The 18133-nt window shown below is 48.9% G+C and overlaps 1 non-coding gene across 1 annotated transcript; it reads right to left on the bottom strand.

The window, feature by feature from the left end:
• Window positions 1-17358: 17358 nt before the first annotated feature.
• TRNAA-CGC (transfer RNA alanine (anticodon CGC)) lies at window positions 17359-17430 on the bottom strand. The gene has a single exon. It is a non-coding gene; the product is annotated as a tRNA-Ala (tRNA).
• Window positions 17431-18133: the final 703 nt, after the last annotated feature.

Raw genomic sequence — 18133 nt, 5'->3', positions numbered from 1 at the left:
GCACTCCATTCCCCATCTTAAAATTACAATTACATCAAATTAGGACTGCTGGAATTTTGAGTTAATTTGATGCGGCAGACACTCATAAAATAATTTTTTCCTTCTTTTTCGAACACTTTGCCTTTCTGGCACTCTTTGTGGTCGCTAACGTCACAAAGGCATATAGGTATACACGCCCCGTGTAGTCTACTGCATGCTGTTGGCTGCGGTGGGGTGCTGTGACAACGTGGGCAGTCGTTGCTTGAAAAGGTGTTGGGCTGGGTGAACTAAATAAAGACTCCCCTTTACCTCCCGCAAGCCTCAAGCATATAGCGTGTTTTATGCTCCATGGCGCAGTGGGAATATTCGCGCAGCTCGCGTTCAAGCAGCAGAAGAAGCAGAAATCACTAGTATGCTGAAATATTAAATCATATTACAAGTACATGTTTCTCATGTTATGAGCGCTGTAGTTTTTCAACAGTTAACTGCTCCCGCATAGGTATCGGGTCCTGTGCATGTACTTCCGCCTAAGCGCCGCGAAGAGCGTGCTGATGGCCAAGTCGTTGTTCACTACGCCGTCTGCTTGATAACTGAAAGCTCAATTCAGCATCGCAGTCGCACTTCTAGCATCGAAGTAGCCTTCTAATTACCAATGTATGCATGTGTTGCGTGCAGCCTGACCCTTAAGAGTGTACACTAGCGCCACTTCCAAACATACCGGCCGGAGTGAAGCGCACTGGAGCGTCGATTTGTTGTCATGGCAGCGGTATACAGCAGAAAAAAAAAAAAACTCCATCTCGGTGCGCGATTGGAACAATCGCCGGTGAAAACAGAGCAGTTTCATAGCCTCAGAGAATTCGGCCACCGTCGTTTTTTTTTCTCATGGTATTTATTTACATGGTTTTGTACAGAAAGGATATGTACGTATATACATATGTGTGTGTGTATAAACACACACAAAAAAACTAGTTACAGAGAACCTAGGTAGGCGCTACGTGGAACAAACATGATAGTAAACATATTAGAACTAAAAGGTCGGTAAGGATATACAGCGCATCAGGAGAGGAAACCAATCCTGTAAAAAGTCCCATTCTTTGTAAACGGCTACCGCTGTTTTTCTTTCATGGTATCTATTCTACATGGCTATGTACAAAAAGGATATATATATATATATATATATATATATATATATATATATATATATATGTGTGTGTGTGTGTGTGTGTGTGTGTGCGCGCGTGCGCGCGTTTGTGTATGCACACAACCGGCGTAGTTTTTTTTCTTTATTGCATGGAAATCAAACCTGCTCGACTACCAAATGCTTTAGGTACACACATACCATTACGGGATGCAGATACACAATCTCATGTCTTCGTACACTGCACTCCACCAGCCCATCAAAATTGTGGGCGGCATACACATGCGTCAAGAATCGGCAACCATTCACGCGGCCGGTCCTGCGCAGCATAAACCCCCCGCACCAAGGCGCACTGTTCAGTACGAGGTGGCTCTGCTTGTCGATCCATTATGCGGCTCTTCCACAGGCTAAAAAGTCTAATCTGCATTAACAGAGCACACGGAGTCCCGGAGTCTATCAGGACAGGCAAGAACCGTATACTGTAAAGGTGAGATCTCAATGTCCTTTTTGATTGTCCTCTGTAGTATGTCCCTGAAAAAAATTGGCAGTCGCTTAGCTCTGCTATGCCAGGATATATGCAGCGTAAGCGGCTAGCTGCCAAGCGACAACCTCGGGGTCTGAGGAATTGAGGTTTTCCAGTCTTCTCCGCCGACTGGCAGCGGCTCGACTGTCTTTGACCTCCATGTAGAGCGCACTGCATAAACCGCATATCCCGCGCATTATATACACATGGTGCGCCCTCTTCGCGCATGCGCAGTGGCGCGCGGCGCGGCAGTCGTAAGCACAGCGGCGGGCGCACGCGGCTCCGACGCGTCTGCCGAGACTGGGACGTCACGCCTCTGGAATGCGTCGACCGGCGGAACGTCGGAGAGGAGCGCGCGCGCCGGCGGCGGCGAAGTCGACGCAGTGGCGCCTCTCGTGACGTCACGCAGCTGCCGCGCCTGCGCAGTATGGTCGGCGAAGAGGGCACGCGAAACTCCTTCCAACCCGTGTAGTGTAGCTTACGCGTAGAGTAGCTCACTGCATCACGGCACCACACAAAGCAGTGATCGATCGTCTTTGGTTGGCCGCACAGGCTACAGCTCACCTACCATGGCACAGAAGTCTCTAAGGCAGAAAGCTGGGCTAGTTGGTGTTTGGATTGAGAGGACATAGTAGTAGCGCTAAAAAAACAAGGACGACAGGGTAGAGAAAGACAACACAGGCGCTATTGTCGCCTGATTGTCGCCTATAAATTCGTTGTTGTCCACGAGAATAAAGCCAGTTGACTAGCGCCTGTGTTGTCTTTCTCTATCCTGTCGTACTTGTTTTTTTAGCGCTACTACTATGTCCTCTCAAAACAGAAGTCTCCTTAGCGCGAAGCCAGACCTTGAAGGGTAGAGTCGAAGTGTGGAGTCTAAAAAAGAAGGATTTTGCAGCAGGTTGAATATACATTCGCTGAACTCGCTTCAATACACTTCATAAAACGAAGGTAAGGTTACTGATACACTGGTACAGGGAATAAAGATTCTATTAGTGCTTTTTTTTATTCGAGCTGTTTGCCATTAGGCATAATGAAAAAGGGAGAGAAAGTTATAAAAAGGAGTGTAAACTAGCCTCGCTTAAAAAGCGGCAAAAGCTCGCGATAAAGCGATTATCTTGAGTCCACTTGCGATAGTCGTCTGCAACGTCCCATCGCAGGCCAACCTTTCTTAAGAAGCGTCGGGACGATGGGACGCTTCCTTTTGTCATCTGCCTCCTTGACAGGCCAGATAAATATTGCAACGAGAAGCAAACAGTCAGGAAATCAAAAGTATCAGCAAGCTCCTTCAGGAAACTCCACAAAGCCCCCTCTTTGATATTGCGGGCGATTCTTTCGTCGGCATAGCGCGTGAAAGCTGAGCGAGGAAAGCTGTTTTGTCCGTAGGAGATCGCTCGAAAATTTTGCGTGGCGTATAGTTTTAAGTAATCGCGCCCTGGAGATCTAGATTTCTTGATTGTGAAAGAAAGTAGTGCGAACGCCAAAGTTCCCTCATTTCGCAACCACTAGACCGATTTGGTTGAAAACTGTAGCATTTGAACGAACAATACAAGTTGTGATTCTTCTTAAGGAAAATCTTCATTAAGTTTTTGCATGGTGATGGGGCTCAACGTCCAAAAGCGACGTGGGCTATGGGTACACCGCCGTAACAGACTCTGGATTGCTTCGCCTCCATCGAAATGCGACCGGGATCGTGCCCGCGTTCTTGCCCTCAGCAGTCGCGTCCCCTAACCATTGAGCCACTGCGGCGGGGTATTGACCAAGTTTTCATATCAATTTGCCAAGTATCGCAGAAATATAACACATTCAAATTCGTGTTTGCACTGTTGCAACATCGCAGCTGAAAGAGCGCTAGTAGGCTACGAAATTGGTACCTCAGCACTTCCCTGCATGCGCGTGTACAGGCCATGCATGGAAGAAATAAATGGCTAGTAGGTAGGCGCACATCACAGACGTCACAAGCCGACTTCCACTGAAATCAGTGCTATTTGCTATCCCCCTTTACCCCGCAGCAGGGTCGGTACTTGTGCCCCAAAACTCTTCTTTGGGCGTGGCCCATGCGTTGTGTAAAAGCAGTGGATGCCTGCCTGTGTGGATGCGCGAAGGGGTGGGAACTAAGGCTTCTTAAAAACTGACGCCGCGATAATCTCCATTTTAGTTTACCTTCCTCTGTGGTCCCGCACGTAACGTTTCAAGCGACGGCAGGAGAGGTCGAGCTCGAAAACTCTAAGCAACCGTGTAGAACACCTTTTTAATGCGAACGCATTAAATGGCTCACCGTCAATGAAACCCGTCGTTGCTGTCCAGCAGAAGTGGTCCAAAAAGCCCAATGACGTCACCAGGGCCTCGAATGACGTCAGCAGTAGACCATAAGATAAAGCGGCATCCAGAAACCCGGTGACGTCATCTTCAGAGTACAATGAAACTTCTTCCAAAGGTGCGGGGAATTCAGCCAAGGACCTTCTGATTACGAGTCATGCACGCAACCCATAGGCTACAAAACCACGCTGCTTGTCAGCGAATAAAGGTGAACCTAGCGAACGCGTTACCTTACGACTGTGGGCTAATGGGTAGGTGTGTCGTTAGAAAGGAATGAATCTTTAATGAACCTCGCTACAGAGCTCACGATAAGGCAATGCTTTCGCATTCAAATCACGTAAGCAGCCTTAATTGCCCCCAGTAATTTTTTTTTTTACTCCCGGCTGGTATGTTCCCCTTTTTATCCGTAATAATTCATTGCATGTCTCTCACCGTGAATAAGGAAACAGACGTGAAGGTTGGTCCAAGCTTATTTAATTGTCGCCGGACATGGCCACCGTGTTCCTGCTACGACGTGAGATTGACAAGCTTGAACCGAAAAAAAAAGTTTTCCAAATACAAATGAAAGTTCACTACAAAAAAAAAAAAGGCACTGGTCACTTTTCACTTGAGCCAGTCTCAAGTCTTTCACTCCAGAGGCACCTCTTGAAGTGGATCCTCTATGGGAAGGTCCAGTGGAACACTCTCGTTCTCTTCAAAAGCGAACTCCTCAGCTCCAGCCGATGGCGGAGCAAACTCGGGCGGACGGTTGAGGTCCTCGTCTTCATCACTAAGGACTATCAGGCTTTCATCCATGTCGCCGTAGAGGTGCATGGCCTTGTACTCGATTTGTGGCGTGTGGCCACCATCGCTGTGGCCCGTCGGCGGTATCTCCGCCTTCGCCTCCTCTTCATCTCCACTAGCAGTGGCTGCAGCTGGCTCACCCAGCTTTGTATCTACTTGGCGCAGCTCACCAGTTTGCTTCGAGCAGATGTCTGACTCTGCACGGCTGCTCGGTATCTTCTGGCAGACGTTCGAAACATCGACCAAGGCGCCCCTCACTGTCGAAGCCTTGAATTCGTTTTCCATGGTAAAAAAGAGAAGCTTCTTGATAGACCTTGCGAAAACGAGCTCGGCGAAGGATAGCTCCTGTGAACGCGCAAGGCGCGAGGCAGTAGCTGAGCGCCGAGCTTTTTGCGCCGAAAGTCGCACCGTAAAATGCGGGATGAAAGGAAAACATCCAAATGTCCCTGAGGGTCTCTGGACCGTTTTTTTTAAATGTTTGCCTGACTCACATATTCGTGCACCGACCACCAATTTTAGGTCCAATTAAAAATGCTTTCATCGTCATCATCATCTTCATCATCGCTCACGCTTCCTCTTCCTCCTTTCCTTTGCACTACAGAGTTCCATGTTGGTTAGCACTCGCTTGCAACCCGAATATCGTCTGTCCCCCGTGCGTGTATGTGCACCATTTGACGAGGTGGTACCAGAACAACAAGAATCACATTCTGGAGTCTTTCGCGCGGTCGGCTATGACACCGAAATACATGAGAATAATGCCGACACTGGGCTGCTCTTCTAGCAGCCGTATGCAGTATGCACAGCCGGAATAAAATATATTTGGATCTAGTATTTCATGCAAGCATGATCTTGGCAACGGTGTCATTGTTAAGAGTGGGGCAAAAAAGGGGACACTTTTAAGCGTCCCTGGACTTTTAACCGTACAATAAAATTAATTTATCCACTGCAACATAACTTAAGGCTGACAACGTCGTTTTTTTTCCAAGCATAGAAATAAATTCCGGAATGAGACCACGTGAGCGGGAAAGTGGTCAGAAAGCTGTAAATTTCTGCAGGCCACATTTTTCGGTACTCTTCAGCTCAACTGTCCTAGCGTCCTTGATTAATGCAAGTGTTTAGTTTTTACAACTGGTTATTGGCCTTATCTTTTGGAAATGTTAAAACATTTTATGCGTCGGGTTCTTAAGAGATTATTTTAGCAGCAGGTTGAACATGCGGGCAAAACGCGACATCGTGGTGTTTCGCGAGGAGTAAATGAAAGACAATGATTTCATTGCCCGCTCCAAAGATCTACCCTCTCATGTTCGCTCTCAATAATTATTTTACCGCACAAAAGCAAGATATTGATTGCTGACTACCGCACAAAAAGGAAAGCTTTGAAGAGCATCGAGCTCCGCCGATTGCATAAAGCGTTTTTGCGTACGTGACGGCGCCCAACGCAGAACACTGAGCAAAAACAGGGAATATATCAGGCAGGAACTGTGTCCGAACCTTAAACCTTAGCGGCGCGCTCCTTCCGATGAGCAAGAACAGCTACCTGCGCGAGACACATTCGAATAATGGAGCGAGCTCTCTTTGGCCTGATGTCTGTAATCACGTTAAAAAATCCTAGTGTTCGCTCACTGCGAATAGAACCAAATCTGATGTCCATTCAACAGGGCTGAGCGACAGAGCAACAGATGTGAAAATAGAGGAATTTTGTGGTGAAGGCCGAAAATTGAAGAAAAAAATATCGCGTAGCCATGGACAACACGCACAGCTCGGCTGTAGAAATGCCTAGTCTGCAGTGGGTCATGGAACAAAACAGTGCCGGGTTCGGCCTGAATACAGCGTCTGTCATGCCAATTATCTCGCGAAGTTTTTCTAGAAATCCATGGAGCCAACTTTGCGAACACTCATTACAAGGATGAGTAACATCTTGATTGCGGAAGTGCGCCTTGACCAGCAATGTGGGAAAAAATTGCGACATTTTCAAATTTGCGTCATTAAATTTTACTGTTTCCCTTCAGCTGGGCCTTCCATATTAAGTAAGCGTGACGCCAGTTCGGTAGCGGATCATTTGGCGATATTTATTAGTTGACATCGGTGATAAATAAAAAAAAAAACGCGACGATTTGCATGTTTGTGTGGCGTTTTACCCCTCTCTCCGGTAATGCTTGCCTGGTATCGCAGAAGCACAGAGAGCCCTCACTTACTGGAGAAGTGGCACACGAATAGAAGGACCACGAAGAATTTGTGAGCAGCTAATAATTTGAACATGCGCACGTAGAGCAAAAAAAAAAACGGCTGAAACCCGAAGTGTCGACCCCGGTCTTCTATCACCGTGGCTTACGGCTCTTCAGCTCCAATACATTTCACGATGCATTCTGGCTCCTTCAGCTCTGGTTATAGCGGCAGTGATGGAAAGTGCGTTGTGCTCCGTGGTAGAAGCATGATAACACACTACACGTGTCTGCGAAGCGAAATGCAAAAAGGAAGACGAAACGCGTCTGCCATAATATTGAAATCCAAGTTCGCTACTGTGCACATCGCAAGAAAAGCACTGAATGCACAAAAAATGCGAATGTTACTGGGCTTAGAGAGAAAGCAGTATAGGAATCTGATATTTAATAGAACGTAAGGGCGTTAGCAACGTGAGGCGTCAATTATGTCCAAACACACTGAAATTTGATGGGATTATGATAACCAATTTCCTATCACAAACTATCTTTTCCCACTTTGTTCGCCGTATATGTGAAATTAAAATGATTTGAATTTTGCGGTCATTCTGCGTTTTTTGTCGAGAGCTTCCTTGTCTAGCAATATATGTGATAGTTGACATCACAAAAATTCAGGGGGGCGCTTTGTTGGCCTGAAGTGCGGTGAGGCGAAAGCCTTAAGCCCGGTGTTAAAGGTGCACTGAAGAGGAATCTGAACTCGTCTTTTTGCCGCGGGAACTCAGTCTACACGTTCTGAGCATTCTTGGAAACTTCTATTTATTGACCTGTGTGGCCGATTTTTCTAATTAAATCGAATTAATGTCCGGCTCCCGCCTTTTTTTTTTGAATTCTCCCTCGTACGGTGGGCGGAGTCAACCAACGCGCGGAGTGCTTTTCACCCAGTCCCGTGGCGGCTTGCCGCTCTGCCATCGGCGGAGTAATACGTAGTAATCCGCAGAAGCAAATAGTCCGCGCGTATATTTATTTCTGCGGGCTTATTTTGCGGCTATATTATCTGCGAATGAAACTATTTATTCACGGAAACCTAAAAAACAACATAAAGTGAAAGCAAAGCCTCCACGGAGCTGGCTGAAAGGCACTCCACGCGTTGGTCAATTCCGCCCACCGTACGAGGGAGAATTCAAAAATAAAGGCCCGAGCCGGACGTTAATTCGATTTAATTAGAGAAATCGGCCACACAGGGCAATAAGTCGAAGTTTCTAAGGATGCTCGGAACGTGTAGATAGAGTTCCCGCGGCAAAAAGGCGAGTTCAAATTCCTCTTCAGTGCACCTTTAAGATGTTAAGCTTCGCCTCTAAGAGTGGAATGCGACAGCGTCTTGCAACGCTGCCAGGGAGTCCACAGAACGCCATTGCCCCTTCGATTCTACGCCGTGCTCGTCGGTAAATTGGTTCTTGAGGGAAGAAAATGTATCTGTCTCGCATATCTCGCTGGACACCTGAATCTCGCCGTAACGGGAAGGGAGGAAGATGGGAGTGAACGAAGACACCGTATTCGCTAGATGCGCCTTTGTTCATTCGAAACCACCACGCTGGCATGGCGGAGCGGGTAACGTGCTCGTCTCGCACTCCGGAGACCATGGTTGGATTCTCCAACCAATTTCCTTCTAGGTTTTATTTATTTTCTTGGAGCATCACTATACCATCGTTTTAATTGGTTGCCTAATTACTAGCCGAAGTGCAATTGGCCCCGTTCGAAATTCGCGCACTGTGACGTCACGACCATTTCGACCAATTGAAAAGCGTGACATTTCTGTCGACAACCGCTGCTTACAACGATGAGACATTAAAGGCTTCCGCCTTAAAATCATGTACCCGCCCCGCTTTGTCCACTGCAGGCATGCTGTGTTGATGTTCTGCCACGGCTTGAAGAGTGGCCGCTTGAAAAGCCTTTTGGTTAAGAAATAAAAACTTCTTTTTCCCCGCAAGCCTCAAACCTAGTATTCGAGCTTGGTGATGGTTGCAGAAGTGAAAATGTTCATGCGGTTAACCGTGAGGCGGTCAAGCAAGCAGAAATTACTGGTCTCACGTTGCATTACTAATTAGTAGCATACAACTCAAGAAGGAAGGGGCACATCAAAGATGTGCATCAAATCATGCACATCAAAGATGTGCATGATTTCCGGCTAGATAACTGAAACTTTAAAATTAGCATCAAATTTGCGCCATGGCCACTATCGTCGCGCGAAAGAAGAAAAGGATTAAGGCTGTAGAATGCGAGGAATTCGTGGCTGCATGCATGCTTCAGGGGCCTTCAACTTTGGGGGTGAAGTATATTCGCCGACTGTTAACGTAGAGCTAACCACATACCTACTGAAATGAGAAAACTATTTTGAAGCACTTTGTTCACATGCAGATCTATGGGCTACACCTGCTACCGATCCGTCTGTCCGAAGTTATCTCAGCCATTACAGCGCACCCTTAAGTTTTATAAAAAAATGTTTTGGCATTAAAAGAAAGCTTTCGACAGCGTCAGCCACGACGCCATTCTCGACGGGCTAGCTGAGCTAAGAGTAGGCGAAACAACTACATTAGATCATTCCTGCGAGACAGGACGGCAATCATCAGCTTTCAGGGCTTAAAATCGGAGGAGTTCCCGCTGGGTAACAGAGGCACTCCGCAGGGGGCTGTGCTCTGACCCTTCCTTTTTAACATCGTAATGAGGAAGCTCCCCCGTAAGCTTGGATATCTCGATGGCTTAAAACTAAGCATCTGCGCGGACGATGTGACCGTCTGGATCTGCGAAGGGAACGACTCGTACATCACATCCAGGCTCCAAGAGGCTGCAGATATAATCAGCAAACACGCAGAGGACGAAGGTCTATGCTATTCGCCAGAAAAATCGGAGCTCCTGGTAATGACCAGCAGTAGCGGGAAGATAACTCCAGATATCAAAATTAAAGCCAAGAGGAACGAAGTCCCGAAAGTAGATGAAATTAGAATATTAGGTATGAGTATCAACCGCAGGGGTAGTAACAAAAGCCTGATTAAGAAATTAAAAGACCAGGCGGAGCTCGTAGTCAGAGTATTTAAGAAGACGTCCAACAGAAGGAGTGGCCTCACGGAGGCTAGTAGACTCAGACTCGTACAAACTTTTGTCACGAGCAGAATCACCTACGCGGCTTCATTCATAAATATCAACAAGACCGAAGAACGGGAAATAAACACCATAATTAAAAGATGCACGAAGTGCGCTCTACTTCTAACGATATTCTAGAGAAAATGGGGTTGCATAATGAGTGGAAAGAGCTAGCTGAGGCGGTCAGGATATCCCAGAGAGAGCGACTCGCAGGAACGGCGGCGGGTAGACAAATCTTCGACTGGGTAAACCTACTAGCGCCCGAGGAAGGGGAAAGGGCCAGAGGAAGCATAGATTGAGAAATCAGAAAGGATCTATACGTCTCGCCCATACCGAAGAACATGCGCCCTGTACACGACGAGGGGAGGAGGAAAAGCAGAGCTAAGAATCTCGCTAACAAATTGGACAAACTGCCACCGGGATCGGTCGCCTACACCGATGCAGCGATCGGGAAAGAAGGCGACGCAACCTCGGTCGCCCTATTAGACACCGGGATCGCCATAGGAATCGAAATAAACCGAGATCTACCGCCGGTAGAGGCGGAGGAGATTGCAATAGCCATTGCTATTGCACGACCAGGCATGAAACACGTCGTCAGCGATAGCAAAGCGGCGGTTAGGAATTTTAGCAAGGGTTGAGTCAGCAATCGTGCTGCCAAAATTCTGAACGAGTCGTCTCTCGCCGAAAATGTGACTATATCTGAACCCCAGCACACGCCGGTCTCGCCGGCAACGAGGCTGCCCACATGCTCGCCCGCTCCTCGCTACCTCGAAGCGCTGCAGACGCCTCCACAACAACATCTAAAAGCAAAGAAAGTATTGGTACGTTTAGGGATGTAACTGACAATCTGAAGAAAGACCGGAGATATATCCGCCACCGGATAGATCCCTGAGTAAAAAGGAATCGTACGACTGGAGAAGACTCCAAGCTCGAAATTTCTTCTCACCCCTGTGGAGGAGTTGGACGGGTGCCCGAGGGCGGAAGAGGGACGGTGCAGAAACCGAAATTTGTAAATTTTGCGGCCACGTGGCAACATTAGATCACATAATACGGAGATGCGTTCGTGCCCCAGGGCGCAACGCGATTAAAACTAGCGATGAATGGGAGACCACGCTAAGAAGCTCTGACGAAAAAACCCAGCGCTTCGCCGTCCGCCTGGCGGCCGAGGCCGAAGAACTCTTCTCCTAGACGGGGTCGGATGTCCTCCGGCCGCGGTGCGACAGACTGCCTCCCCGGACGCCTGCGTGCGGGCCCGGAGGTGGCTGCCGCGCCACATTCGGCGGAAATAAATGTTCTTCCTCCTCCTTCATACTTTCAAAGTCAACTCTGATGTGCACTCGCCAGCTGCTAACGAGAAGCTGACTTCATGGATGCACTGTGAAGTGAAAAAGAATTAAATCTTTTCCTTTGCTTCTATTTTTATGCTCGAATCTCAAGCTGCTATCACCGCTCGGCTGCCGCAGCCCTACCGCGTTTTGCTTACTTCACTGATCGGTGCTCGTCTGGAGACCTTTCGAACCTGGGCGTCATTACACTGCTGTATGCACCTCGTGCTGCCCTTCCACCGTACTTGCGCCAGATGCACGCAGCAGTGCATAAAGCAATACAACGACGACCAAGGTGCGCGTTTTCTAAACTTTTATAAACGCGCTCCTTGGGGGTCGCCATGTATTGCTAAACAAGACTGCTGTGCGCACCTGGCGCAAGCAGGGTGCAGATGGTAGCGCGAGTTTTGTGCTGGTGCTGGCAACAGTCCAAGGAGCAGGTGTTTTTACATCCGCGCATGCCCAGAGGTTAAGATCTACACAGTTCACGACTTAGGAGCGGTAACGGACGTCCTAAGCGTTCGTCAGAGCATCACAGCACAATCAAGAGTCTACTGTTGCCGGAGAACCCCGAAAATGCTTTTTTTTTTTATCCTTTGGGCGCGGAGTAGTCGGGTGCTCACAGCATATAGTGGCCTAGTCATGTACGCGTTACTACATTCGCGGCGCTTTTAATTTCTTAGTTCTTTCCATCTTTTCTCATTCCCTTCTGAACGCGTGCACTTGCGCGCGCACACTACCTCGGGCGCAGAAAAAAACCGCCCGCGACGACTTCTGCTGCTGACCAAGGCTTTGCGTGTTCTGTCCCGGCTGCGGCGGCAGGAGCACGCGGACGCGTGGCTCACTCCCCATGGCACCGTCGCAAGGGCCAACTGCCAATATAGTTGGAATGGCGCGCTAAGCACGCCGAGGCTGGGCGCTCCGGCACCCGGCCTGCGACGAATGCATTCTCGTCCCAAGCTTCGTCGCCCATTGTACTGTCGATTGCGGCGGTATTCATGCATCGACAGGTCAATGAAAGGAATGCCGTGACGAGGCACTGATCGCTTGGCTCCATGCATTCTAAATTATTTTATTGCCGTTACTGCCGGAGGGGGGGGGGGGGGGGGGGGGGTAGGGGTGTGTGGACAGAGAGGTGAGCCGTTGTTGACCACAGACTAGATCTTCAAGACGCTCTGAAAGAAGCGCGGCACACGCACTAAGAAGATACGAGTGCTGCCCAAAATTTTAGTTGAACGCGACATCGTAGCATACATCTGTAGCTCCCCTAGCGTCTCCCTCCCTCCGGCCTCGGCGCGCGGCGCCCATCGACGATGAAGAAGTGGATGACACTGCACACAGTGACAACCATGGGTATTCGCGATTTCAACAGAAGGGGTCAAGAAGAAGAAGACGAAGAAGAGGCCAAGCCACCCATGTGGGTATGTGCCATTTTCAAGAGGATGAAGAAGAAGAAGAAAACAACATCAGGGAGCGGCGCAATAAAACTTCGTAGTTTGAAACCTAACACTCTCGGGGCTGACTCATCCTGCTATAGCTCAGACAGCCTTTTTGCTCTGCTTCGATCACGCAACTGCCGGCCCTACACTGTGGATGCCGCCGGCTCTTCCAACCCTCCTTCACGGCGACAACGAGCAGGATGTGCGGCCTGGCAGCGCTTCGTTGGAAGCATGGAGTCTTTCAATATTACGTAGAGGGAAAGCTCGCTGCACCGTCTATGCCTGTTTCTTAAAGGGGCTCTGAAAGGTGCGGTATGCCTGAGATGTTAAAGGACGACACTTCACGAATATCTTCCAGCAATTTTTTTGATAAGTTTTGTAGAAGCTGCGTTATCTCTAGTCAAAATATTAATTTCAACGCCTTCCTGCCTTTCCCTCTCTTCTTGTGACTATTTGCATGCTCAAAAGTTGGTGCTCCTCCGCTGGCTCCACCGCCAACGCGCGGGACGGGGCTTCTTCAATAAAATTAACGCAAGAATTAGGCGGGTATGGAAAATTTTATAGCATTTTTTGGGTTTGCCGCGAGAAGAGCCGTATTCACGTTTCATGCCCTACAAAATACAAACCGTCTTCTTCCTGGCATTCCTGCACCTCTCCATGATGGATGAAGTGCCGTGCCAGGCGCCTTCTTTTCTTCTAGCTAGGATTGAGAAACTCTGCGGCTGGAAGCGTTCCAGCACGTCAACCTGCCGCCATTCTGACTCTAGAGCCTAAGCGCCTGGCTCATGCAGGCCGAGGCGACATGGAGGCCGGCAACGCTGGATTACCATCATCATTGTAATTAATCATTGGTAATTCGTCAACATTCGGCGAGTGCAATGAATGCGTCTGGGTTGTTCGAGTGCTAAAGTAATTCGCTTGTGCTTCACGGGCCGAGTCTCCCATCGCCGTCTTTCCACGGCTCTCGGTACACGACAAGGCACACTTACAGTACATCTCCTGCGCATCATGGAGACCAAGTTCCCCCGTACTGTGCCCTCTCTACGTTCTGATGTCGCCGAGGAGATGGCGAATATCGCCGAGGAGATGGCGAGATGACATGAGATGGCGAATATCATCATCACGTCCAATCCGTTGCGCCATTTTGATATGCTGAAGGCACCCGTCACTGACCACAAGTCAGAGCCCAAGTGCTGTCAGCTCCAGAAGCTCTTCACAGCTGAAGAGCTCGGTGACCGCGCCTTTGTTTGCTCCTCCAAAACATGCACCAGCTGCAGGGAGCCACTGAAGAGCCGCATCACAAACTACTGCCAGAGTTGCTTCTCCAGCGCCACCCGGAAAACATGATCATCGTACAAGCAGCCGTAGGCGACATGCCACTGGACAAGCTCGCCTAGCTAGCCCATCGCGTCATCACGTACTCAAGGTCCTCATACTACCGCAGCGCAGTATACTCCGCCTGCAGCTACACCTGCATTCTCACAGCTTTCTCGCGTCGAAAGTCGACGCGCCGTTCAACAGCTTGACACCCTCGTGCTCTGGTCATGGCGTCCGCGGCCGCTTCTCAGGTGCCGTCATTGCTCCTCGGTGTATTCCCGCTGTTTGAAATTCCAATCATTCAACGCACGGGAGGACACCACGCCCCCGTGAGTGTGCTGGCATCATCGTGCCTTGGGAAGCTCTGTCAGCAAGTGCACGCGGCCGTGCTCCTGGCGGGTAAACGCGGAAACCAGCTGTTGACGGCGGAAAGTGGCACTTGTCAATGGGAATGCAATCTCTACACTACGCTGCTGACATAACCACTCGCAATCGCTTACTTATCGACACTGCAGCGAGGTCAGCGCGATACCGGCCTCTTGTGCCGACTGACATAGCAACGACCTTCCCGTAACAGATGATCAATGGCTCCGCCATCACCACATTCGGCCAGCGGTCCTTCACGCTTAACCTTGGACTGCGCCGCCCTTTACGATGGCCCTTCATGATGATGATGATGATGCCCTCAGGCTTAATGGCACATACATCGTCGCTGATATCCCGCAAGCTCTTCTCGGCTCTGTCTTCCTCGGTTTCTTCAACTCCGCAGCCGACATGCACGCTTGTAGCCTCATAGATCTGTGCAGACTAAATACGCTCCACAGCCATAGCGACGGGGCTCCGAGCGTTTTTTCCCTGTTCCGACCTACGCGAAAATCCTTCCTTATTTTCAGAACAAAACGAAGCCTCACACTAAAGAGTCACCGGTGCAGCAATCCATTACACGCCACACTGTGCCCTCTGTTCTTGGCCCTCTGGTCTTGGAGAACATGTCACTACCTCTCGCCGCGAGTTGAGCATATTTTTGAACACATCACCCCTGAATATGGAGCTGAAGAAAATTCCTGGAGGTTGTAGACTATATGCAGTGACTACCGTTCTCTCAACTTCCACGAAATACGTGACCGCCATTCACTTCCTCAATTCAAGACTGCGGAACGATTCTGGCTGGGTGCACGATCTTCTCAAAGACTGACTTAGGGAAAGCCTACCATCAGGTTCTTGTAGAGTCAGCTGACGTACGAATGGCGGCCATTACAACGCCTTTCATCCTGTTTTAGCATGTGACGATGATATTGTAATTGTGCAGTGCTGCTCACTTTTCAGTGATCGATTAATGATGTCACGCGAGGTCGTCTTCGCATACTTCAACGATCAAGCTCTGTCTAGCTAGCTCATCTGGCGCCGGACACGAAGGTCACCTGCGAGGCCTGTTTTACTGCCTTGATGACTACGGGCTCGTGATCAAGCATAAGAAGTGTGCCTTTGGTGCCACCACAATTGAGTTCCTAGCACGCCTTGTCACCCGCGAAAGCAGGATCAAGTTCATAAGACTCGCACCCTTCCCTCGTGCGGACCATTCCCAGACTGAATTTCGAGGTACTGTGCTGCTTTCTGCGTAAACGCTTTCTTAGTTGGCTTGACCTTTCAGGAACAGGTACGAGTGCATGCACTGAGTGAAAATCAATATTCCAGCCCATTTTTGGATCACATATATTTTCAGAGAAAAAACAGTACATACAATGGAAAGTTAGGACGTACGAAGAAAAAAAAAACAATTGAAAGCACAAAAAAACACACGCTTGCTCAAATCAAGGTTTCGCCATGCGCGGACTCAGTTTCAGTCCTCCTCATCTAACGGAACTGGGAGAATGGGGTCGGCCACAGGCAAGTCCTCGATCTCGCTGTCTTCACTGAGCCCTGGAAGCGGGCTGAACACTTGCGGATCAATTGCAGGAGGAGGGGTAGGCCACCTGCCTAGGCTGTCATCGGTGGTGCTGGAACACAGCGATATCATGAGCTCATCCTCTTCCTTCAACTCGAGCACATTATAATCTGCTTCTTCGATTAATTGTTCGATGCTGTCTTCGTCGACAACACTGGGCTCCAATGTGTCCTGCTGGAACCCCTCTTGGCTCACCTCTCGTGGGCCTTCCGTGGAACCATCTGGTGGCTTAGAGGTGTCCCCTCCCCGAAGAGGCTCTTCGCTGTCGCCGAGCTTTTGTCGGTGAAGCCCTTCCATGATGCTGCTAGGAATTACGTATCAATCCGAGCTCGAATGACGCCTTGACGGCTAGGCGGGCTCTGCGTGCTCTGCGTTGCACGTGATGTTCCGCTGCGAAAAGCCGGTTTTGCCCACAGGGGGTCGCTCGCAGGTGCCTGCGGATAGCTGCGAAGATTAAAACTGAAAGATGTTTTCAGAAATCGCGCAGTGTCTTGTGGGAACTTCTGTACTTGAAAATAGATGCGAAAATACGTGCGAAATATTTTCTGTAACTGAAAATACGTGCAAACGCATCAGTGGCGTCATTTCGCAACCACTGGGCCGACTTTGTTCAAAATTGTAGCATTTAAACGAAAACGTTCAAGTCTAATTTTTGAAGAAAGATTTTGATAAGTTGTCATGCTAATTTTCCAAGTATCGTAGGATTACAAAGCACGTAGAATATGTGGTTTTCAACGTTACAGCTCGGCAGCCGAAACAGCGCCCGAGCGCTGAAAATTCGGAGCCTCGTACAGGTCACGAGTTGTTTTGCAACCGGACCTCGTTGCTATCCCACTCATCCCGCAATGTGGTCGGTACGTGCGCCGCAAAACGTTTCCATGGACGTGGCGCCCTTGTTGAGGCTACAGGAGTGGACATTTGCCGACGTGGCTGCGCGGCGTATAGGACTGCATACCGAGGGCTTCTTCATGGCTTTTTGAGAACTGACGCATGACGCTCCCTCCTGGTTTTCCTTTCTCTGTGGTCCCGAACGAGGCGTTCCCGTCGACAGCACTGTGAGCACAACTCCTCGAGAAACCGAAACCGCGGTGTTGAACAACCTCTTCTTTACTACTTAGTTGGTATGGTTTGGCATGGCATGGTATAGTATGAGAGAAGCCAACAGCCACATAAACCAAGGGGCACAGGGGATTTTTAATATATTCATTTATTTTGTGGTGTTGATCAATTTATATTACTGAATATGTTATCGCTTAAAGCTAATTGATTAGAAAAGCAGAAGAAAAAACAACCACATGCCGCCGGTGGGATCCGAACCCACGTCCTCCGAATTGCGCGTCCGGTGCTCTACCGCTGAGCTACGGCGACGGCTGTCAAACCTTCTGCTTTCGGGGGTATTTATGTTTACAAATAACCTAACCTTGGGAGTGTTCACCAGCGCCACCCACGTCCTTAAGCGGCGGACGTAGCACGTCCCGAGTTACCGCTGATGTGACGTAGAACGTCATCGAACGGCGAGGGTGGAAGCTGTGTGGTATGGTATGATAGTGTATGTTATGGTATGGTATGACATGGTATAGCATGGTATAGTATTTATTTTGTTTCAAATAGCTTACAGGCCCGTTGGGCAATGTGTAAGGGGGGCGTCAAATTTCGAACACTGAATTTGTAACAGAACAGGCAGAAATGAATAAAAAAATGCAATACGCAGCAAAAATATTTCAACACATGAAAAAAGAGTAGAGTAATAAACCAAACAGAAGGGAAATAAAAAAAAGATACGCAATACAGGTCAGGTGAGAACAATTAAAATAAAATAAAATTCGGGTGGCTTGTGTTGTTATCAGTATGGTATGGTATAGTATGGTATGGTATGGTATGGTATGATCTGGTATGGTATGGCACGGTACGGTACGTGGGGTTTAGCGTCTAAAAGCTTCACATGTGCTATGAAAGACGTCGCAGTGTATGGATCCGGACTAATTGCGACCACCTGGGATTCTTCAACGTGTACTGAAATCACGGAGTAAACGGGCTTTTTGCATTTCGTCTTATCATAGTACAGCAGAGC

The sequence above is a fragment of the Amblyomma mixtum genome, chromosome 3, assembly GCF_055824585.1.
Source record: "Amblyomma mixtum isolate Tamu chromosome 3, ASM5582458v1, whole genome shotgun sequence".
Lineage (NCBI taxonomy): Eukaryota > Metazoa > Arthropoda > Arachnida > Ixodida > Ixodidae > Amblyomma > Amblyomma mixtum.
This window is presented reverse-complemented; position numbering and strand designations above follow the sequence as displayed.